The sequence below is a fragment of the Prionailurus viverrinus genome, chromosome D3, assembly GCF_022837055.1.
Source record: "Prionailurus viverrinus isolate Anna chromosome D3, UM_Priviv_1.0, whole genome shotgun sequence".
NCBI classification, from domain to species: Eukaryota; Metazoa; Chordata; class Mammalia; order Carnivora; family Felidae; genus Prionailurus; species Prionailurus viverrinus.
In genome coordinates, this window is record NC_062572.1 from 65,518,427 (window position 1) to 65,544,558 (window position 26,132).

Consider the following 26,132-nt stretch of genomic DNA (forward strand, 5'->3'; position numbering starts at 1 on the left):
CACCACAGCCAATACAGTGAGTAAATCCTCAGCAAAACTGAATTATTAACTTTGAAGTTCAAGATCTCCCAAGTTAGTGCACTTTGGCTTCCAGGGATCTTATTCTTATTCACTCAGGATACTTTAGACATGTGAAAGGGGAACAGTGCATGCACACTTGGGTGTGTGTGTGCGTGTGTGTGTGTGTGTGTGTGTGTGTGTGAGATGGAAAGTAAGTCCAGCTTTATGATAGATAACTTGCCTTTGTAGGCACCTCTCCAATGAAACTCATTACTACTATGATGTTAGAAATACTGTAGCTGATGCTTTTAGTCTCATCTCATTCCTTTCTTCTCTAAATAGGTCCTATGTTAAAAGTAAAATTAAAAAGGGCAAGATTTTAAATTAAAACATTTAGTGTCAGTGTAGGAAGGATATTTATGAGATTTCAGTGATATTTCTGGCTTTCCTGAAATAACACCATATAGGCAAAAACTAGTGCAGAATATCAAAGTTAAGATTGTTTTGATACACAAACTTGACTGTTGGCTTTCTCCTGTTTCTTTGCTTCATTCCAAGAATGGAATCCAAGTAATCTCTTCCAGTTCTTTTGAGGGTTAGGAGACCTAGTCCTCTCTGTCCTTGAGCTATTTGTTTGCTAATTATTCAGACTCTGGATTCAGTGGGTTCAATGAAACCCAGTGAAGAAGTACACAAGGAAATTAGTTTTTCAGGAAAGAATAAAAGGAAACAAAGAGTTTCAGGAGAAGTAGAATGAAAAGGCAATCTTGAAGGAGATGCATTGAAAAAGAAATTGAGCCTTTCCTTTGTTAAGAACCTTGAGATTTGTCTGCTGACTGCTGAACAGGTATGTGTGTTTCATGCTATAAGTCTTTCCTTAAACCTTTCTAGTTTTCGCATAGAGACAATGGTATATACTCTATTATAGACACTCACCTAGGACACTTGCAAATTCAAGAAAAGGGGCTGTGGCCTTGGATACCTAGAAGAGCATGGAAGGAGAAGAGGGGAAGAATCTTCTGCACCTATGTTTGGCAGTGCTGAACTAAAAAAAAAAAAAAAACTTGAAATTCAGTGAAATTTGGAGTTAAATAGTGACATATTCCTCATAAAACCCGTATTTCTTTGGCTCAAGGTTGTCCTTGAAGCAGAGAACAAAATGGAACAAATTTTTTATCAGCATTTGACATTTCAACAAAGTTATCTCAATTTCAAAAAACCAGGTGTCATAGTTTATTAGGGATGCCATAACAAAATACCATACACTGGGTGGCATAAATAATGGAAATTTAGTTTTTCAATAGTTTGGGAGGGAGAATCAAGGTGTTTGCAGGTTTGTGTTCTTCTGAGGCCTCTCTTCTTGGCTTGCAGATGGCTGCCTTCTTCCTATGTCTCACATAGTCTTTCTCTGTACATGCATCAGTGGTGTCTCTTTGTGCCTCTGAATTTCCTCTTTTTACAATGACACCAGTCAGGTTATATTAGGGCCCATTCTTAACAGCTGCATTTTAACTTAATTACCTCTTTAAAGGCTCTATCTCCTACTCACCTTCTGAGGTGTTGGGACTTCAACATATGAATTTTGGAGGGACACAATTTAGCCCGTAACAGCAGTACTCACTGTTACTGATTCATGATATATTCCAACTATGCAGTTGGATTCATTTTAATTTTTTCTCAAAAATTTTCCAAAATCTCAAATATTCTATAATTCTATCTTCTTGAATCAAATCTACTATAAGTCTGAATGTAATTAATCAATTTTAATCAATTCGTATTATATATCATCTAGTTTAACTTTCTCACCTTTTATATATAGGTGAAACCCAGTTACATACATATATAATGAATTCCATTATCTAAGGCTAAAAAATTAAAAGCTATGAAATAATGCCAGAAATTTCAGACTCATTAATCTAGACTCTTTTAAGTCTGTTAGTTTTTTCAATTGTTCTTTTCCTATTTATTTTTTTTTCATTTTTCAAATCTTAATTTAAATTCTAGTTAGTTAACATACAGTGCAATACTGGTTTCAGGAGTAGAATTCAGTGATTTATCACTTACATACACTGGGCAGTGCTCATCATAAAAGTGCCCTCCTTAATACCCATCATCCACCTTGCCCTTCCCCCAACCACTTGCCTTCATCAATTGTTTTCATCATTTCATCATGTTGAAAGTTGTGCTAAGTTTCAATGAACCTGTAGCAGAAAACAACTCATGATTCAAAAAGACAAATCTCTGATACTCCTTTTACTCCTCAAGAATGGGGCTACTAACATCTACCCAGTAAACTTTATCTTCTTGAATTAAGCTCCTATGTTTCAAATACTCAGAATCATATACGTTTTGAGAATATGAGCACACATTTTGGAAAAATTCTAAATATATTTGAACATTTTTTACACTATCCTTTAAAAGGAAGAAGGTAAAACCACTTTTATTTTTTGTATCTTACAAAGACTTCAAAACAGTATATGGTATAGCAGCATGTTGGCAGTTGTTAAAAGTAAGAACCAGGCACCACTGTGTTCGTTACACTGTTTTTCTCTATTTTTGTTTGAATGTACTCATAATACAAAATTTCTTTAAAAGATCTGAATATTGGGCTCCTGGGTGGTTCAGTCAGTTAAGTGTCCAACCTTGGCTCAGTTCACGATCTCACAATTCATGAGTTCGAGCCCCACACTGGATTCTGTACTGACAGCTCAGAGCCTAAAGCCTGCTTCAGATTCTGTGTCTCCCTCTCTCTGTCCCTCCCCCACTCATGCTCTGTCTCTCTCTCTCTCTCAAAAATAAATAAATATTAAAAAAATTAAGAAAAAATTCTGAATATCACTATTTAATTACATAATAATATGAAAGCCTATTTGTCTAGTTTTACCATAAAATTGCATTCTAATTAATGAAGCCAAGGCATTCTCTATGTGTTCTTTAACATTTTCTATAACCTTATCTTTGTAACAGAGACTTATAACTCAATAAATTAAAACGTATGATTTTCTGTCTTCTCTATTTAAGTGACCTGTCTCTTTCTTCAAGAATTGATAAGCACATACTAAAATGATGGCCTTTACTCTGTGTTGATGACTAATCTAGCTCAACATTGTTCCTTACTTTTGAAGTATCTGTATTCCATTTAAAGTAGACTGAAAAACAGATCACTGAATTTCTCAAGACAATTGCTATGAGAAGTGTCTACTTTTGAAAAGTGTTTCTTCCCTTTGGGTGAGAAAGAATTTTATTCTATAACTATGTCCCTCATTTCCTAAAGCAGCAAGTTAGGGGAATAAAAATGTAGTGTTTTATACATATGAATATGTGTATATATGTGTGAATATATATGCAGATGAGAGAAACCTTGGAGTAAGTTCTGCTCTCCATCTATTCACTTATTTGTTCATTCATTTAACACCTCTATGCTTATAAGCACTGTCCTAGGCAGTGGGAATTGAATCGTAAACAAAACACTAAATTCTCTGTCCAAGTATAACATACTGGGAGGTAAGGAAGAAGAGACAATGATTAGAAAATAAACAAGTAAAATAAATGGCATGTCGGATGGTAATAGCACTATGGAGAAAAATAAAGCAGAGAAGGGAAAATGTGAGGAGACAGAAACTCTACTTTAAGTATAATAGTGAGGAAAGTGTCACCAGTGAGGTGACATCTAAGCAGATACCTGAAAGATGTGAGGTTATGAATCATGTGCACATAGCCACAGGTAGGTGTCTGTTCCAGGCAGGACAAGCATGTATGAGTTTCCTGTAGGGAAGTGGCCTGATCAAGAAACAGAGAGGAGGTGATCATGACCAGACCAGGGAGAGATGTGGAAAAAGAGGTAGTAGGATTTGGGTTTCTTCTCCAAATCATAGGAAAGCCTCTGGCTGCTTTTGAGCTGAGGGATGTCTTATTTAACTTTAGTGACTGAGTACGTTCCAAGTAGAAGGAAGAAGTAGACACATTATGAACACATGCCTAGAAAGATTTCACTGAGGCATTCGAGGTGACTGTGTTGATCGAACAATTGGGTTGATTTGTATGTAGGAGTGGCCAAAAGTATGTTGGGGTCTGCCGTGTGGCAGGCATTACTTTGAGTTAAAGGTCCAACAATGTAGACTCTTTTCAGTTAATTTACAAAAGGAGGATAGCATCCAAAATTTCGGGTAGTGGATGACTCATTCTTACCCTTTAGATGTCATCATAGAAACTCCTACTCAGGTCTTCTCTACTTCAAGGACATATATTCCCCAGATATACTCTCCCGATACATCTTATAGTTTTTCCTTTATGGAACCTACTACAATTTTTAATTATTTATAAGGGGACTAATATTTTTATGATTTCCTCTTTTGTATGAGTACCAGGACTCATTTGTGGTGCCCATTTGCAGGAGATTTAATATTTTTAACAAACAAAATGTAAAAGTAAGTATCAAGGTAATATTCAGCTTCTCACATAAAAAAAAAAAAAAAACTAGTAAACCTGTTGAGTGTCAATTGGGAGAACTGTCCAGGAGTCCTTAATATTCCATATTTATCATATAAAGGGCTATGTCTGGGGCTCAGTGCACAATGGAGAGAAGAGCCCACTCCAGAGGAGGATTTTGTAGCTCTATGCATCTGGAGAGTATCTCAGGTGAAATGAAAGAAATGTTTGCTTTTTCCCGACTCTGGAGAGTGAGGAAAGGCCAGCCAAGAGTCAAGAATGTGATGAGGGCTTGCCCTGTTACCTGAGGCTGTCACATATAGACCTGGAGAGATGCCATATCCAAGTGAATCTGACAACATATAATAACCAAGCAGAGAGAGGGCTTGGTGTTTATTTCCACAGCTTTTTTTATTTCCTCTGTGGCATGGATGTAGAATTGAAAGATAGCTAGCCTCTCATGGGGCCTGGTATGCTGGGGCAAAGTGCCGACTCAGTGGAGGCCAAAGAACCAAATGAAGGAAAGATGGAAAGGCATGAATATAGTCAGTGAGAATCAAGGAAAGGTATAATTAGCAAGGAGGAAGATGGTAAATAATTTTCTGGGGCACTGACATGGGCATAGGAATGGACCACAGGTTCACTAGTCATTGACTTCAGCATCAGAACCCAGCAGGATACAGAGCAACTAGCTAGACCAGAGGCCAGAGCACACCAAGAGCCAGCACATGACCTGGGCCTCCTTTCATCCCAACCCAGGGACACAAGTCTGCCTGAATCACACATTCTTTTCCTTATTCTTATAGATTCCATCTTAGAGAGGGCACCGAGAGGATATTATCTGAGAGATGGAAAATGTTATCCAACAGAGGATACTATTGAGTTGGGTATCATAATAAGCTTCAAATTATATTGGACATTTAATTTTTCTACCAAGACAGTGGGTGAGAAATGCAGGTAAAAAATCAGAAATATTATAGACAAAATTTAAAAAATTACATTGTCTTCCCATATTCACATTTTAGATGAGAGAATTTCACTGTCCCATTCCATACGTTTACCTGTGTGATTATCTATTTAATATGTGTCTTCCCAGATAAGTTCCATGTGAGGAATATTATATTTACTGTGATACTCCAATGCATAAAACACTCTTAGGAGGCACTGAATTATTTGATGAATGATAAATAAATAAATGAATGAATAATTGAAGAATTCATAAATTAATGAAGGCACGTGAAAGGAACTTTACATTATATTTATGACACACACGTCTAAAATGTTATTGGACAACAATGGTGGCTAGGAACATGGGGAAGATTGTGACAACACTGTCTGCTTTATCAGAGTGTAAAGGAAGTGACTTAGGTCTCAGTCATGGGAAAGAAACCACTCTGTACTCAAAACCCACATACCCTCATGGGGCACCTTCTCAGACTGAGTGACACAGCTAGACCCTGCAGGGAAAAATGCCATAGGAGCTTCTATGTTTAGCAGCTTTTGTTTCTCCACATCATTATTTTTTTTTATCCTTTACTAAGAGAGAATTAATAACAAAATAATGTATGACATGTCTTTTGTCAGAACAATGAGCAAAGGGGTTGGATGGGAATCCTCACAATTTATCTGAAAGTATTATTTCAGGGGGATTTTTTTTTTAGTACCAATTCTCCAAAGAAATAGTCTCAGCAATTAATTCATGCTTTAAAAATTTAAAGCATACTAATTAGATATCCATTGGGGGGAGAGAGGAAAACCTTCTAAGAAACTAGTGACTTCAAATACAGTGTACATAAATTAACTCCCCACAAAAATCTCTTTTAGAAATACATCATCCCATCATGTATATACTGAGTGACACATATATTTTTGAATTCCATCACCTATTTGCCTGAATGTGTATATAACATGTGTTAGTTCTAAATATGGATTTTCTTTTTTTTAATGTTTACTTGTTTTTGAGAGGAAGAGAGACAGAGACAGAGACAGAGGGTGTGAGCAAGGTAGGGGCAGAAAGAGGGGGGAGATACAGAACTCGAAGCAGGGTCCAGGCTCTGAGCTGTCAGCACAGAGCCCAAGGAGGAGCTTGACTGTGAGATCATGTCCTGAGCCAAAGTCAGACACTTAACCAACTGAGTCACCCAGGAACCCCCGAAATATGGATTTTCTTGTTACACATGTGCTTATATCAATTAGCAAGTATTTATATAGACATTATTCCAGATCTGCCCCATGCCACACATTATGAAAGATACAGTAGGACAAAAAGATGTTGTCTCTATTATCAAAGGATTATATTCTTCTATAAGAAATGGGCCCACATGCGTTCTATAAACTAGAACATAATCAAATGTTAAAATCAAGATATTTCTACAGAAGTGGGAGAATCACTGGGAGCTTAGTTACTGGAGTAACTTCATGGAGGCACTCAAAGTGAGCCTTGAAGGGTAGACTGCTTTAGACAAGGAGAGCGAAGAAGGACAGACAAGTCTGAGTATAAACAACTGAAATTTATTTCAAAATTTGTTGTTTGTTTATTTTAAGGACAGAGATTATAGCATGTTATACTGTAAGAGCAGAACACTGGTATCAAGAGAACCATGCATGATAGTGATTTGGTGGCCACCATTCCCTAGGTAGCATCACAAGACCTCTTTAGAAATTCAACAAGAAAAAATTGACCATGGAAACATGTTCCAGTTTACACAATCTGAGTTGATTCTAAAATCACCATGTCATGTTCTCAGGTGCTTAACAAGAACTACATCTGCAATTCTACGTTTCAGAACGGATACTCTTCCCCTTTACTGATAGCAAAACAAATACCAACTCCAATGTAGAGGTGCTTAATGCATGTGAAGAAACCAAGGACTAATCATATGACATAATTCCAATGCACAGAAAGCCATTAAACTCCCTATAGACCACTGGACTTTAAAGAATTCAAGTGAAGTAAGATGGTGCCTAAGGCAAGATTTAGTGATACCTCTGAAGTCTGAATGTACTTTGTTAATTTCAGAACCTTGAGTTACTAATAATATCTCACATGTGTATAGCAAGTCAAACTTCTCATAATAATCATTTGACTCAACATTATTCTTCTGTGCAAATCATTATTTCCATTTGACAGGCAAAAACACTTAGAAGTTTAGGCAGGGAATCTATAATAGCAGCACCTACCTATACCCTACATCTACTCATACTATACTCTTGCTAAATGTAAGAGTATTTTTTTTATTATGATGGCTATGGTCCTTCTAGAGTTGCTTTCAGTGTTTTTCCTGCTCTTTACGTGGCTGCCTTTACAGATGTTTTTAAGTAGTGTCTATCCCTATAGTAAATCCAATGGTGTTCTGCTAAATGTTTAATAACTGACAATGTGGGGAAAAAATTTGAGTACTGATTTATAGCATTTACCAATTTCTATGGTGCCATATTTTCCATTATGGCTAATATAAAGCTACCAAATATAATGCCACTGAAATCATAGTTGTAAAGAGAGATAAGGTCAGCTGGCTCCAGTATGACACTGGTTGGAATATTCCTTACTTCTTGTGCCTTGTTATTTCAGTTCTAGATAAGCTGTTATGATTCACCAGGACTGAAAAAACCTGATTATCTTCTCAAGGTTTCATTTTCCCAAGCCTCCGTCCATAGAATTTAGTAATGTTTAATTTATTATAATACTGCATACTTGGTTTCTTTTTTTTTTTTTTTTTTGAAAGAATTTTTTTTTTCAACGTTTATTTATTTTTGGGACAGAGAGAGACAGAGCATGAACGGGGGAGGGGCAGAGAGAGAGGGAGACACAGAATCGGAAACAGGCTCCAGGCTCTGAGCCATCAGCCCAGAGCCTGACGCGGGGCTCGAACTCACGGACCGCGAGATCGTGACCAGGCTGAAGTCGGATGCTTAACCAACTGCGCCACCCAGGCGCCCCAACTTGGTTTCAATCATACTAACTCTTCTTTCTATTTTCCCTGATTAAAAAAGAAAACCAAGATTTCACTTACAGCTCTCCTCCAGCCTCACTTCGATAGCCAACCCATTAGCAAATCCTAATTTCATGATCCAATTTTTTTCCTTGAATTTATGTTCAATTACCATTTTGCTATTTCAAATTTTTTATCATGATTTCTTAACCAGTTCAGGCTGTTATAACAAAATACCATGGACCAAGTGGTTTAAAAAGCAGACCTATATTGCTCACAGTTCTGGAGTTTGGGGAGTCCAAGACCAAGATGCTGACAGATTTGGTTCCTGGTAGGAGCTCCCTTTCTGACTTGCAGCTTTCTCATTATATCCTCCCAAGAGACAGAGAGAAAGCTCTGGTCTTTCTTCTTCTTACAAAGAAGTCACTAATCCCATCATGGAGGCTCCACCCTCATGATCTCATCTAAACCTAATTATCTCCCAAGGGCCCTACCTCTAAATACTATCACACTGGGGATTAGAGTTTCAACATATGAATTTGGGACATAAACATTCAGTCAATAAACACAGTATACAGGGTCATTCTTTGCTCTTTTTCTGCTCTCCAGAAGCACTGTTTACTACTCATGTCTCATACTTTATATTGTGATGCCAGACTGGCTGTAAAGACCCAACATATATTCACCCTGTGGCACTCCTTGAGGCTAATACTGCCTAGAACACACTCTGTACAGTCTTATCTCCTCTGCCTGTAGAATGACTCCTTCATCCTTTAATATCTACCTCTGGTGTCCACTCCTCTAGAAAATATTCCCTGAATGCCATCCTCTCATTGCTGGCTTAAATATTGTTCTGTATACTCATGCACAATTTGCAGATTCCTGACCTTAGAATATTTCAAAGAAGGATGTTTATAGGTCTCCTTTCCTTAATATTTCTTAAACTCTTAAAGACAGACCATGTATACATATACAGTATGTGCTTTTATACTTCCAAGACTAAGCACAGAATTTGGCATATGATAGTTAAATAATGTCATTAAAGGATAAAGAAGTATCTCAACATATGCATTAAAGTCAGAACAGTTGTATTACAGAGCTATGAGATGGAAGCAACAACCCAAGTATTGGCAATTCCAACTTGATTGGATCACAACTGCAGTTTATTTTGCCTGTGGATCCTAAAATATACCAGCCCATTTTCAGTATTTGTAAATTAATTTTGAATGTGGATGAAGGAGAGGCAGCATTAAGAACTAGGAATGAATTGCTCTGATCCAGTATTTGAATTCCTCGCTCATGTTCTTGCAAAAAGTCTGATGATGGTATGGCACTACAACTTGAAGTTATAGTTATATTCCAGACTTTTAGGAAGGAGGGTCACTTGATGTCCTCTCAGGTTCTTAAGTGTCCCAGACAAAGAACCAGACAAACCTTCCTACTCTTAAGAAGTGGTCTCACATAATGGTTAAAAGGGAGAATTGCAGTTAGAAAGATCAAGGCTAAAATTCCTTGACTGCCATCTATATGAAAATATAATTTTAAATTAAGTCTCTTGAGCTCTCCAAGACTCAGTTTTCTCATCTGTAAATTGTAGATATGTTCCTCCCAAGCTTATTTTAACAATCAGTTTAGATAAAGCATGAATATTGGTCTAGGTTTTTGACTGCAAGCCTCAGAAAATGACTCTAGTTAAGTAGTAAAAGAAACAAGTTAAAAAAAAATAAAAGAAACAATTAATACTACTAGAAGCAGAGTTGGAAGGCCCAGTCCAAGGCAAACCTTGGAAGGGTAAGAAGCAACAAGTACAAAGCCACCAGGAACTATCTGACCAGAATGCCATCACTATGGATAATACAACCTAGCACTCTTCTACTTCTGCATTTACTCATTATGAATTCTAACCTTCTCTTAGGATTTGTGTTATCAACCCCAGATTCAAAGTCTTGGGTAGAAACATACAGCTTCCCATGACCCAATCATGTTTTCACATCATTTTGACAAGAGTGGAAGAGAGATGGTTACTTTTTTACAGCTTCTCTAGTAGTTGGTTGAACTCTATTTCTCACCAATACCAAACATAATTGAGGATTCTTCCCAAATAGGAAGGAAGGATTAAATTCTACTCAATAAAAATTTTGGCAAATGGCTACTATGATCGATCTATGTGCCTGTCCATCATCTACATGTACTTTTCTTTCCCTTCATATACAAGATTACTCCTTCCTTCTGTCCCTCTTAAAATCAAAATACATACTCAACGCTTCCTCAAGGCGAATAACTCAGATGCACAAGTTACCCTATCCAACTCTTAAATCCATGATTTGGGAGTAAAGCATCCTTACCCATTTTGAGCTTCTCCTGATATTTTGCAAAATATTTATTAAAAGATCAATGCAATTAACACTTTATAAAAATATAGTGACTAAAAGTAATAGAAAAACAAAATAAAATTACTATGAATGAATAAATAAATGTGAGAATAACAACAACAAAAAAAGGGCAGGGGGCTATAAGAGACACTACAGTTTCTGTGTCTGCAACTAGTCACAATGGCACTACTACTATTTATGACTCTTGCCTTCCACTCCCATTTAATGACTTTCTTTTTTTATGTAGCACCTCAGCTGATCAGGAGGATTTAATCAATGGTTGACAAAAACTTTTATTTCTGAGGAATACAGTCTTGCCTGTAATAGGTTGAAGAGTCTTTGAATGACTGAAATAAAACCTTTTACAAGAGTATAATGCAGAGAAAAATGCACATAAATGAGTACTTCAGTAGCTTTTCACAAACTAATCCCACTTATGAACCCAAACTGAGATTGAAAGATAGACTCATAAGCTCACCAGAAGTATAAAGTTTCTTTCCAGTCATTACTACCCCCAAATATTCCCATACACCTAACTAGTAACTGTAGATTAGCTTTTCCAGTTGGTCTTCCATTAACCTTTATTACTGGACCCTGTAGTAGAATCCCTAAGTTCCATCCATAACTTCTCCCTGCAACACTGTGTTGCAGAAACCTGTTTTTTGCTTGACAGTAAAAATCAGTCACTCCAATTGACACAATGCCCTCCTTTTTCTAGCTCTTTGCCTATTTGCATGAGGAATACTGGAGCATATTGGTAACAGTGAAATATTATACTTGCCAGGTACAAGTTAACTGCTTCTTCTGTTGTCTATTTATCAGACTAATGATCAAACATTCGTCACTAGATGCTAGGGGCAATGCAATTTTGTTCTAGTAAGAAATCCACTTTTCCTATTGGTGTTTATCATGTAATCCACTGTTATTCTTCAATGTCACAGGTGTCTTTTATATTTGGTCATATGAAGATGCAACAAGAATGTGGGAATTATCTTCCCTACACATCTTATAAGTCTTAACAGTTGTATTCACCCCTGGGACTCCCCCAGGCACCTGAGAATTTATGATTTTGGTAGGAATGGAGATCCAGTGGTTTATGTTTAGCCATTTCTATAAAACCTTACTCCATGAAGTAGAAGACTCAGTTTAGTAAGCCTACTACTTGTTGTGCATAGAAACTAGTGTTCTCAGAGCCAAGGTGCAAACTCCTGACATTTTTTAAAATGTTTATTGATTTTAGAGAGAGACAGACACAGAAAGAAAACGCATGCAGAAGCAGGGCATGGGAAGAGAAACAGGAAGAGAGAACAGCAAGCAGGTCCATGCCATCAGTGCAGAGCCTGACATATGGCTTGAACTTACCAACTATGAGATCATGATCGGAGCTGAAATCAAGAGTCAGATGATTAACCAACTGAGCCACCCAGGGGCCCTTAATGTAAGATAAGAAACCATCAAAATCCTAGAGGAGAAAACAGGCAACAATCTCTGACCTCAGCTGCAACAGCTTCTAACTAGACATAAGTCTGGAGGCAAGGCGGGGTGGAAAAAAAATGAACTATTGGTATCTCATCAAGATAAAAGGCTTCTGTGCAGCAAAGGAAACAACAAAATGAAAAAGCAACCAATGGAATGTGAGAAGATATTTGCAAATGACAAGGGTTAGTATCCAAAATTTACAAGGGTAAAGGGTTAGTATCCAAAATCTATAAAGAACTTATCAAACTCAACACCTGAATGCTCAAGAACCAGGAGTGCCGCTTTTTGAGGGCAGTGGAAGATGGATGTCTCAGTTCAGATAAAGAGAGTAAATGTGCCCTTCCTCTGCCTTTTGTTCTATTCAGACTCTCAACAGATGGGTTGATACTAAACTGCATTGGTGAGGGCTATCTTTTTCACTCAGTCTATTGATTCAATACCTAATCTCTTCCAGAAACACCCTCACAGATACACATGAAAATAATATTTACCAGTGATCTGTACATCTTTAGCCCAGTCAAGTTAACACATAAAATAAACCATTACAAGTAAAAATTTTATAAAAATTATTTTATGCTACTTCATAGTATTTTATACTGCTTAATTAGATAGCTGAGGAATTTGATCTTTTTTCCCCCTTCTAGCTAGTTTCATTCAGAAACAGCAATTACATTCTGCAATAATTGAATTTCTCATGTCCCTTATGCTGTTCAAGGGACCAGCATCCAGAGCCTTGTCCTCAGTGGACTTTTGATTCCATATGAATACAACTGATATTTCTGACACTCCTTTCACACTACATATCTCATTTTGAAAAAAAAAAAATTAATGGAATATTCACTCCATTGTATCCCAGTTAGGCAAGAAGGCAAATCTGAAGCTCTCCACATTTTCTTCACAGGTCTGATGTCTATACGTCTTTTTCAGTACTGATTTCTGTTCTTTTAGGTTTCTAGTTTATAAGTGATAGAAACAAATATGGCTCTCTTGAGGGTTTGGAGAAGGACGAATAAAAGAGAAATACATTAAATCATGTGGAAGGATAATAAGGGATCATAGAATTGACCAAAGGTTGAAATCTACACTTGAATAAGGCTCAGAATCTAAGGTGATAGCTCTAGCAGGCCAAGAATAAAAAAGAAAGCAACTTTATTTCAATATAGAGTCTATTCAAGATGCTTCCATGCTTTCAGCAAACCATTTTTAGACACAACAACTATCAATACCACTATAACTTTAAATGAACACTAAACATCATTTAACTTTGTATTATTTACTCTATATTCAAAGCCTTTTGTAAGAGCATTGAAGGGATAAGACTGAGTCATGTTTTTATATTCTGCCCGATAAGGGCAATGACAGAAAGGTCCTTTTCTTTTGGCCTTTGTAGAAGGAAATGAGACAATGTGGCCCAAATGAAAACACACAATGGTATATTCCACAACAATAAAAAATACAGATGTATGATACACAACCAAATATGACAAAGGCTCCCATAAAAAATAAAGAGATAAAGACTGGTGCATAATAGGGCTCATAGCTGCTATTTTTGGACGTTGAGGTATAGAAAATAGGCCACAAAGATTAAAAATGCTCAGAAGAGGAATAACTCATTTTTAAAAATAAGTTGCAGGTAACTCTATTTTTCAAGATTTTATAGAATCATGATATGGTCTATTTTTCACTATAGCACCTGAAAAAAGCTGATACACTGAGACTTGGTTACTAGGGTTTAACTGCATATTCCAGTTTCATCACTATGCATTTAGAATTTACTAATGAGATTAAAAAAGGAAAAGGAGGAGCACTTTATGTGTCATTTCCTTTCCTTTCCTTCTCTCTTAGTCATAACAAAATACCATAGACTGACTGAATGAAACAACAGAAATGAATTTTATCACAGTTCTGAGGGCTGGAAAGTCCAAGATCATGGTGCTGACCAATTCAATTCCTGGCAAAAGCTCTATTCCTGGCTTGCAGATGGCTGCCCTCTTGCTATATCCTCACACTGAGGAAGACAAAGAGTGTGCTCTCTGGTGTGTCACAAGGACATTAATCATGTTGGTAATTCCATTTAACCCTAATCACACCTTACCCCAAATACAGTCGCACTGGGAGTTAAGGCTTCAAAATATGAATTCTGTGGGAACAAAATTCAGATCATAGTACCTTCCCTTTACATTCAAGACACAAATGTACTTCTACCTATTCATCCTGCTAAGCATAAAAATCTAGAAATTATACATAAAATAAATTAAGAAGACTCTGAAAGGTAGGAAGAAGGCAGACTGGCTAGGACATTAGGATGCAAGGAATGACATAATGGTGAGCTCCCCGAGTCTTCTTATTGCTTCAAACATCCCAGACATCTGAAACAAAACAAAACAAAAGAAGTCCTAGCAAAGAAATAGAATATATAAAGAACTAAAAGGAAATTTAGAACTAAAAAATACAATAACTAAAAATTGTTTAAAAATGCACGAAGATAGCTCAGTAAGATAATGAAAAGCATAGAAAAATAATCAGTAAACGTGGAGACAGAGCAATAGAAATCTCAAGATAAAATACACTAAATGAAAAAAAAACGAACAACTCAGGGAAGTCTTGAGACTATAATAAATGAACTAACATTCATACTAATAGATTCCCTAAAGAAGAGAAAAAAAAGGAGGGACTTAAATAGTATTTGAAGAAATAATAGCTGAAAATTTCCTAAATTTGTTAAAAGACATGCCTACAGATTCAAAAAGCTGGATGAACTCTTAATAGGATAAACTCAAAGAAATTTATGTCAACATACATAATGGTCAAAGTTCTGGAAACTAAGGACAAAAAAAGAGAAAAATATTGAAAGCCATAACAGGTAAGTAATACTTTGCATACAGAAAAAATACAATTCAAATCCCAGATGTTTTCTTATCAGAAATCATTCAGGTTGTCAGTAAGTGATGACATTTTTCAAATGTTGAAAGAAAAGAATTGCCAATCCCAACTTCTGTATCTGGAAAATTATCATTTAGTGATGAAGGGGGAAATAAATTCATTCTTACCTGAAGATAAATGAAAATAATTTGTATCCTGTAGACCTACCCAGAAAGAATCTATAAAAGAAGCTCTTGAACAACAGCAACAACAACAACAACAACAACAACAACAATAAAGTATACAAAAAGCAATCTTGGAGTATTAAGAAGAAAAAAAGCAAATGGAAAAAGCAAAATTACAGGTAAATACAATAGACTCATGTTCTCCTTGAGATTTCTAAACTATATTCAACGTCTGAAGTAAAAAGGATAATGTGGTCTCAAATGTGCTGAGAAAAGTTTTACTTTTATGACAGTTACATTATAAATGGAAGACCAGTTGACTTGATAAATTATGTAGTGCAATGTAATATCTACAGCAACCACTATAACCAATCTATACAAAAAAAAATCTATATTTGAAACACTATAGACAAATCAAAATAGAATTTTAAGAAATGTTTAGGTAGACTACAGGAAGGCAAGGAAAATAAAAGAGAGTTCAAATAAAAATATGAAATAATCATAAAGCACAAAGTAAAATGCCATACTTAAGTCTTAACATTATTAATTATATTAAATATAAATGATGTAAATATACCAACAGAAATGACAGACTGGATTTTAAAAAAAATTTTTTTTAATGTTTATTTATTTTTGAGACAGAGAGAGACAGAGCATGAATGGGGGAGGGGCAGAGAGAGAGGGAGACACAGAATCGGAAGCAGGCTCCAGGCTCTGAGCCATCAGCCCAGAGCCTGACGCGGGGCTCGAACTCACGAACCGTGAGATCATGACCTGAGCCGAAGTCGGACGCTCAACCGACTGAGCCACCCAGGCGCCCCCAGACTGGATTTTTTTAATGGCCTAATTCTAACTTGTCTACAAGAACCCACCCACAACAAAATACGCATTTTTTTCCAAGTGCCACAAAATGTTTACCAATATAGACCATATCTGGGACCATAAATTAGTCCCAACTAAAATAGCTGAAATTATACCTAGTATTTTCATTTACCACAATGGAATCACAATTAGAAACAGAACTAGAAATCAATAACAGAAAGATAAAAGGAAAATCTCATAAACTAAAAAAATAGCAAAGTCTTAATAACCAAAGTATAAAAAAGGAAAAAAAATTCAAAGTAATTAGAAAGAAAACAATTAAAGGCAGAAATCAGTGAATTTATAAACAAAAGAAAATCAGTAAAATAAAAGGTGGTTTAAGAAAAGATTAATACAATTGACAAACCACTAGGAAGACTGACAAAGGACAAAATACGAATAACCAACATTAGGAATGAAATAGGGATATTACTGTAGACACTGTAGACATCAAAAGGATAATAAAGGGAAGTTCAAACAACTGTACACACATACATTTCACCACTTAGATGAAAATGACTAGTTCCTTAAACTGCAACTCACACAATTTGAAATAGATCATTTGAAAAGCCTTATAACTACTGAAGAAATTAAATATAAATATAAATATAAATATAAATATAAATATATATGTGTGTGTGTATACACATACACACACATATACATATACATATATATGTATACATATGCATACATATACAAATAGATGTGCTTGCAAGAATGAGGATTAAAAAAAAGATCTATCACACAATGCTAGTGATAATATTAAATGGTACAGCCTTTCTGGAAAATAACTTGTCAGTTTCTTAAAATAAAATACAAAATAAAACAAAACAAAATAAAACAAAATAAAACACCAGCAATTAACTTACCTTTCAAACCAGAAATAACACTCCTCTGTAATTATCTCAGAGAAATGAAAACTATGTCCACAGGAAATCTCATATTAACATGTTCACAGCAGCTTTATTTGTAATATCCCAAAACTAGAAATACCCAAAATGTCCTTAAATAGATGAATGTCTGAACAAACCGTGGCACATCCATACCATGGAATACTACTAGGCAATAAAAATGAGTACATTTAACAGCTTGGTTGGACCTAAAGGCATTACGCTGAGTAAAAATAGTGCCCATCTCAAAAATTCATATTTTATGATTTTATGATTTCATTTATATACTGTTCTCAACATAACAAAATTATGGAAATGAAAGACAAATTAGTAGTTGCCACAGATTAGGAATGACTTGGGAGAAGAGAGTAGTGTGAGTGTGAAGTGCTAGTATGAGAAAAAAAAATTGTGTGTGTGAGGATGGAGTGGTTCTTTGATTGCAGTGGTGGCATAATCTACACATGTAACAACATGACTTAGAACTTTACATGCATGTTACACCAATGCCAATTTCCTAGTTTTGATATTGTACTCTAGTAATGTAAGATGTAAGATATTGTACTCTAGTAATGTAAGATTAATGGGAGAAAGACACTATAAGTTACATGGGAGCTCTGTATTGTTTTTGCATGTTCCTGTGAATCCAGAATTTTTCAAAGTAAAAATGTCAGAAAAAGTAAGGAGAAAGTAGACAAGGTTGTGTTGGGTGCATTCTAATGTAGATATCCATATGCACAATATAGCTTGGGATAAACTGTGACTTAAAAGATGAGTACAACTACAATGAATGATGCAATTGCAGATGAATTTAAAGTACAGGCTGTTAATAGATACCTGTGTTCCATGCATATGTTTGCATAAAAACTGGCAATTTTTTGGCAGTTTTTTTATAAAACTAAGATACTTTTTATATAAAACACACACACATTTCCTTCACGTAATCATACTCTTGACATAACTCACCAACTGTATCCCAGATGAATTGAAAATGTATATCCATGTATAAACTTACACAGAAATTTTTATAGCACCTTTACTCCTAATTGCCAAATCTTGGAAGCAAATAAGATATCTGTTTTAGGTCACACTGTGTTCCCCCAAAATTCATATGTTGAATTTTAGTAGCACAGAGTGTGACTATATTTGGAGATAGAACATGTACAGAGGTGATAAATTTAAAAGAGATCATTAGGGTGGGTCCTAATCCAATCTGAGTGGTGTCCTTGTGAAAAGAAAATTTAAGGGCACCTGGGTGGCTCAGTTGGTGAAGCATCTGACTTTGGCTCAGATCATGATCTCACGGTTGGTGAGTTCAAGCCCTGCACCTGGCTCTAGGCTGACAGCTCAGAGCCTGGAGCCTGCTTCAGATTTTGTGTCTCCCTTTCTCCCTCTGCCCCTCACCCACTAGTGCTCTGTCTCTCTGTCTCTCAAAAATAATAAGTAAATGTTAAAAAAATAAAAAAAGAGAAAATTGGGACAAAGAGACAACAAGGGATGTGTATGCACAGAGAAAGACCATGTGACAACACAGTGAGAAGATGTCATCTGCAAGCCCACGAGAGAGGCCACAGAAGAAACCAAACCTTCCAACACCTTAATCTTGGATTTCTAGCCTCCAAAACTGTAAGAAAATAAATTTCTGTTGCTTGAGCCATCTAGTCTGTAATATTTTGTTATGAAAACTCTAACAAACTCTTTCAGTAGGTGGATGGATAAAGCATAGTACATTCATACAGTGAAGTATGAATCAATGTTAAAAAGAAGTGAGCTATCAAGTCATGAAAAGACATGAAGGAACATTAAATAAATATTGCTAAGTGAAAGAAGTCAATCTGAAAATACTACATACTGTATGATTCCACTTATATGACATTCTGAATGAGGCAACACTAGAGAGACAGTAAAAAGATCAGAGGCTATTAGAGGTTCAGAGGGAGGCAGGGTGATATTAATAAATGGAGCACAGGTTTTTTTTAGGCCAATGAAACTATTCTGTATGTTGCTATGATGGTTGATACATGTCATTACACAGGTCAAACTACAGAATGTACAACACAAAGAATGAGCCCTAATGTAAACTATGGACATTAGCTAATAATATCAATATATGCTCATTAATTGTAAGAAATGTAGCACTCTAATGCAAGATGTTAATAATAGGGGTAATGGTGGAAGACAGGGGAGGGGAGGGTGTATGTGGGAACTATGTACTTTCCACTCAAACTTACCATAAACTTAAAACCACTCAAAAAAACAAAGTATATTAATTTAAAAGGCGAATTTATATAAGCTATCCTCTGCAAAATGCATTTACTAATACCACATTTATTGTATGTTGAATGAATGAACTTAAAATGTAAAGTTGAATGGTCTTTTCTATGAAGAATAAAAATAAGATTGCATAATGTTCTACTTAAAAGTTCATAGTTTCTTAAACTGATTAATTGAATAAGTTCCTACAATCATTTTGAAGACATCTGTCTTTTCAAAGATATTTATTTTGTTCCTTTCTTTGCTTTCTTTTCTTTTTTGTTTTTTCTTTTCTTCTCTGTTCTTACCCTTCCCTTCCCTCCTATGCCCTCCCCTCCCTTTACCCTCCCTTCCCTCCCTTCCCTTTTTCCCTTCCTTTCTTCCCTTCCTTCCTCCCTTCCTTCCTCCCTTCCTTCCTTCCTTCCTTTTTTTTAAGAACAGAAAAGAACATTTATCTCTCTGCAGGAACTTGCAACCACGTTTAACACAAATTTCCCTACTTGGTCAAGCTGCCAGGTACTGCTTTGATCTTACAGTTTCTTTCAAGCTATTCTCCCTTGAACTTCATGAGACATTCTCCTTTTTTTTAGGAAACTTTTTCCCCCTCTTCTTTCCTTCTTCTCCACTTTCTTTCCCCCTTTCATTTTTTATCCCTCTTCTCATCTCTTTTCATCTTGTTCCCAACAAGAACAATAATATTCCTTTACCAGGATATAATTTCCATTTAATAAACAGGGATAAGAGTGAAAGTAAAAACTTCTTGCAGTAACTAATTCTGTGAATGACTGTATCTCTGATGGTTATCAGAATGTCTCCAGACAACAAAGAGAAAAATAAGCCTGTGAAAAAGTCTTAGGAGGGGAACCCTAGAGGTAAAATATGCTGTGTTCTCAATTTTACCCCTCCCATTAAAAATAGAAAACACACACAGAGATCCAAAAACCCACATAATATGAATGAGCAATGTGTAAACACAAAATCACCTTTCAATCTATGAGACTATATTACAGTTTTAATTTCACTATACAAAATTTTTTAACATGTCATATCCCATATGATATTTTAGAAATCTATTTACTATTTAAGTATGTAGAAAGTCTGATATGTGAAGGCATTTTTTCTTGGGTCCTAACAACTGAAATTTAGTAAATCAGTTAATACTGGGGCAAGAATCATTCTGATCAATCTGGAATTTTCAGCTTCATTTAACTAGCAAGTAAAGACTGTAGAGGTTAATAATTTATGGCCAAAAAATTTGGCAGAAAATATATGTATTAGAAACAGTCTATGACTAATGTTACTACTGATATGATCAGTGACTCTTCTGCCTTTATTGAATTTTATGATAAATGAGAATCATTTAATTATGTAGGAAGTGTGACCAAATATGGTCATGTGAAATAATTGCTAGAAATTCAGAAGACTATTAAGTATAATCTATTAATCAAGGATATTCTTGAATAGTGTTTCCAGTAGTGGTCATAGGTTGTCCAAATCCAATTTATTTTTCAACACTGCTCACACTTGCCAAATAGGAGGACAAAGCCATAGAAGAGACGATGCTAATTCCCTAGATATGGGAATTAATAAATATATGATCATTATTAGTACTGAGATGCCTCCTAAAGCACTGAAGGGTTTAACAAGTCAACTGCAGTGCCTAATTCACATGTGAGGATACATTAGGATCATCTGGAATTTAAAGTCACCTAAAATCAAAGTGGCACTGGTATATGTATTGGTTGGGGGTGGGAAAAAGAGGGAATAAGAGATATCTGTGCCATACTGAACTCTAAAATAAAAGTCCAGGGAGAATCATTCTAAACAAAAAAAAAAAAGAAAGAATGTTCAGAAAAGTGAAAACATCCAAGTCTAGCATCAGAATCTGGGTAGGAAGTTATGGAAGAATGGCAGAAAATCTGACCAACTAAAGGAGAATAAGAACTCTAGGTCAAAACACAAAAAGCCTGATGGATCTTTGCATAATTCCTAAAGGAAGGCAGGTCTGACTCATTTTATCAGCACTGTTGATGTCTTTTCCCTCAAAATAATTTGCTTGTGCATTAACTACTCTGCTTTATCCTGCTTACTGTGATCCTTTTTCTGTGAACTAAATCTTAAGCTCTCCAATAGTTCAAGAATGGCTTTCCCATGAGTTTTTCCTTCCTTATAGATTTGGTTTGGATACATGATCTTTTGGAATTGACTAAAAAAATACATCACCTTTCATTCCAAAACTGTTTTCCTTCTAATAATTTTAAGCATTAGGTAAACTATAAAATCTGCATATCAACTAGTTCTATAGCTCCCTTAATTTATGACCTATGTGATCAAACTGAATTCGCTTAACCTATCCTATATCTCTGTTTTAAACTTAGGGGTTTTCTTCCAATCTTTTCAGTAAAAAATGAGTAAATGCATAAATAAATGAATATAAAAATAAATTTAAATTTCAGTTAGATTGAAGTAACATTTTTATAAGTTAAATTTTCTGGCATCTTTTCTTTCCATAATATTTTGTTGTGAGGGGTGGGAGAGGAACAATTATTCTTCTATATTTCACTAAAGAAAAAAAATGTAACATTCATTATTTGCTCCATACAACATAATATTTGGAAATTATTACTAAGAAACTGAATTTCTTTTGAAAACTATTTTGATTATGCCTAAAGAAACTTTACTTTAGTTCATTTCTGCTACTGACAAAAACAGTTTATTTAAATCGTAAAGTTACCTTTTCTTCCCTCTTCTAATATTAAGGCATTTTTATAGTATACAGAACTCTAATTTGGCAATTATTTTCTTCGGGCACCTTACATACAACATTCCATTGTCTTCTGACTTCAATCTCTTCTTTTAAGTCTAATTGTTTTATTTTTCCTAAGGGTGATAAATGATTTTAAATTTTCCTCTCGCTGCTTTTAATAGCTGTTTTTCCTTTAAACAAAAAATTTTAGGAAGCTTTGTTATAAATGTGTTTTTTCTTTTATTTATTATGCTTAGAAACTTTCAACCATTATCTCCTTAAAGTAGCCTCATTTTTTCTTCATTATTTCTGGAATTCTACACATTTTTTAGCACAAAAACAGACACATATATCAACGGAACAAATTAGAAAACCCAAAAATGGACCCACGAATGTATGGCCAACTAATATTTGACAAACCAGGAAAGAATATCCAATGGAAAAAATGCAGTCCTTCAGCAAATATCTTGGGAAAACAGGGCAGCAACATGCAGACGAATGAACCTGCACCACTTTCTTCTACTATACACAAAAATAAACTCAAAATGAATTAAAGACCTAAATGTGAGACCTGAAACCATAAAAACCCTTAAAGAGAGCACAAAAACAGACACAGAAATCAATGGAACAGAATAAAACAGATTAGAAAACCCAGAAATTGACCCACAAATATATGGCCAACTAATCTTTGACAAAGTAGGAAAGAGCACCCATTGGAAAACAAAACAAAACAGTCTCTTTAGCAAATGGTGCTGGGAGAAATGGACAGCAAAGTACAGAAGAATGAAACTGGACCAGTCTCTTACACCATACACAAAAATAAATTCACAATGGATGAAAGACCTAAATGTGAGCCAGGAAGCCATGAAAATCCTAAAGGAGGAAAGCATCAACCTCTTTGGCCTCGGCAGCAGCAACTTCTTACTAGACATGACTGGAGGCAAGGGAAACAAAACCAAAAAATGAACTACTGGGACATCATCAAGATAGAAAGTTTCTGCACAGTGAAGGAAACAATAAACAAAACTAAAAGGCAACTGACAGAGTGGGAGAAGATATTTGCAAATGATGTAATGGATAAAGGTTTAGTATCCAAAATTTATAAAGAATTTTCCAAACTCAACACACAAAAAACAAATAATCTAGTGGAGAAATGGGCAAAAGACATGAAAAGACACTTCAACAAAGAAGGCATCCAGATAGCTAACACACACATGAAAAGATGCTCAACATCATGCATCACCAGGAAAATATAAATCAAAACCACAATAAGATACCACCTTACACTTGTCAGAATGGCTAAAATGAACAATTCAGAAAGCAACAGGTGTTGGCGAGGATGCAGAGAAAGAGGAACTTTTTTGCACTGCTGGTGGGAATGCATACTGGTACAGCCAGTCTGGAAAACAGTATGGAGGTTCCTCAAAAAATTAAAAATAGAGCTACTCTATGACCCAGCAATTGCACTACTAGGTATTTATCCAAAGGAAACAAAAATGCTGATTTGAAAGGACACATTCATTCACCCCAATGTTTATAGTAGAACTATTAACATGGCCAAAGTGTGGAAAGAGCCCAAATGTCCATTGATTGATGAATGGATAAAGATGTGGTGTGCACACATGCCTGCGTGCACACACACACACAGACACACACAGACACACACAGACACACACACACACACACACACACACACACACACACAATGGAATATTACTCAGCGATCAAAAAGAATGAAATCTTGCCATCTGCAACAACGTGGATGGAAATAGAATGTATTATGCTAAGCAAAATAAGTTATTCAGAGAAAGGAACAACATATGAATTCACTCAGATGTGGAACTCAAGAAACAAAACAGATGAATTTGGGGAAGGGAAGGAAAAATAAAAGTAGAAAGGGAGGCAAACTATAAGAGACTCTTTTTTTTTTAATGTTTATTTATTTTTGACAGAGACAGAGAGAGAGACAGAGCATGAGCGTGGGAGGGGCAGAGAGAGAGGGAGACCAGAATCTGAAGCAGGCTCCAGGCTCCGAGCTGTCAGCACAGAGCTCGACACAGGGCTTGAACCCACAGACCGTGAGATAATGACCTGAGCCGAAGTCGGACGTTCAACCGACTGAGCCACCCAGGAGCTCCTATAAGAGACTCTTAAATATAGAGAACAAACTGAGGGCTGCTGGAGGGGTATTGGGTGGGGGGATGGGCTAAATGGGTGATGGGCATTGACGAGGGCACTTGTTACGATGAACACTGGACATTATATGTAGATGATGAATCACTAAATTCTACTGCTGAAACCATTATTACACTATACGTTAACTAACTTGGATTTAAATTAAATTAAAAAAATAAACATCCTTTAACTACATCATCTATGTCTTTCCCTTATCATCTGTATTTCTTTCCTTTAGTCTCTTCCTACTTCTTACTATTTTCTTTTTTTTCTAATCTATCTTCCAATTTACTAAGTTTTTCAGTATAATTAGTATGTAACTTCAGTTTTTTAAGTTAGGTAATTGTTATTTAGTTCTTTTTACATTTTTTAATTGTCTACCAATTTTCTTCCTGTATCTCAACTAATTAAACACATTAAGACATGCATCTGATAACTATATTTTCTAGATCCCTCAAAGATCTATAAGTCTGTTGCTCTTTATTTTAAATCATGTTTCTTGTTTCTTCATGAATATGGTTATTTTCTTGTATGGTGGATAGTGTATCTAGAAGCAATGCAGAATAAAAATATAGAAATAAAGTATTATGATGTCACTTTACATCAGAAAAGATGTTTGTTTGTTTTAGGAAAAAAGACAGGGGCACCTTAATACAATACCAGAGATGGGAAAATGATTCAGAGCTGGTCTTCAGTCCTTGGAATGGCTGTGCACTCTGGTTTACAATTTTTGCTAGGTTGAGTCTTTTAAGGACACAAAATGTGGTATTTTTATCAAGCCCTGTCCTCCTTGGAAGGTCATGTTTTGTCACCCTAACTCTTAAGATGTTACTAAAAGCTCTGATGAACCTCTTAGCCTCTTACCCAAAATTTCAAGACTTGGTAGGATGTATCTAGTAAAAAAGTAATCCCCAGTGCCAGGCTATCTTCTCTGTATCTCCTTCTTCTGCATGTTGAACCCTAGTCATCACTGTATCATCTTCATTTGATATGTTCAATTATATACACTTGGTATTTTAAATAGATTCTCTACTTAATGAGAGTTTTGCATTTAATAACCTCATTTTTTATTACCAGAGGTATGCAGTCTGGACATTCTATATTACTTTTCATGATTTATTTTTATGTTTCTAACCAATGCCAAATTGATTTTATTATGATGGGTCTATTAATATCCAGCATAGTAAAACTTCATTGGAACTCCTACTTTTAGTGTACATATCTTAGCTACTATTTTGCATTTACTTTTTCATGTAAATCTTAGAGGACAATGTAATCCAATCTTTAAAATCTGTTATTATTCAAATTGTAAGTTAATATTATTTTTTAAAAATGAAGTAAATGGTACAAATATTGGTATAAATATGTTTTGTATATTTTGTTTTGAGTTTAGAGTTATACATCTTTACAGATTGACAATTTTAAAAATATTAAAATTTCTTAGGCTAATATGATTGGCTATAATATAAATGTACACAAATCAATACTTCATGGTATTCTAGTACAAAACATCCACCTAAAATAAAAATCCCACCCTCCTAAAATCCAATTAGAATTAGCTAGGAAAGCTATAAAAACCATAAAAATATATTAATAGTGAAATACATAGGACCCACGTGAAGAAAACATAAGGCTTTACTGAAAGACTAAAACGATCTATAAATATAAAATTAAGAAAAAGTAACATTTTTGAATGAGTTCTGTAAATAGTGAAAATATTAACCCTTCACCCATCATAATGGTTGCAAGTATGTTTAGGTTGTTTGATTCTTTTACTTAATTTACCAGTTTGTATCTTTGTATCATATAGCATTTTTTAAATTCAAAATTTTGATATCATCTACTCAGTGTCATTTGAATTATGGTGCCATTTGTTTATTCGAGCCACATTGATCCAACTTTCAGGAACTCTTAACAATATTGTTCAGTCAAAGGCCTTTGGCACATGC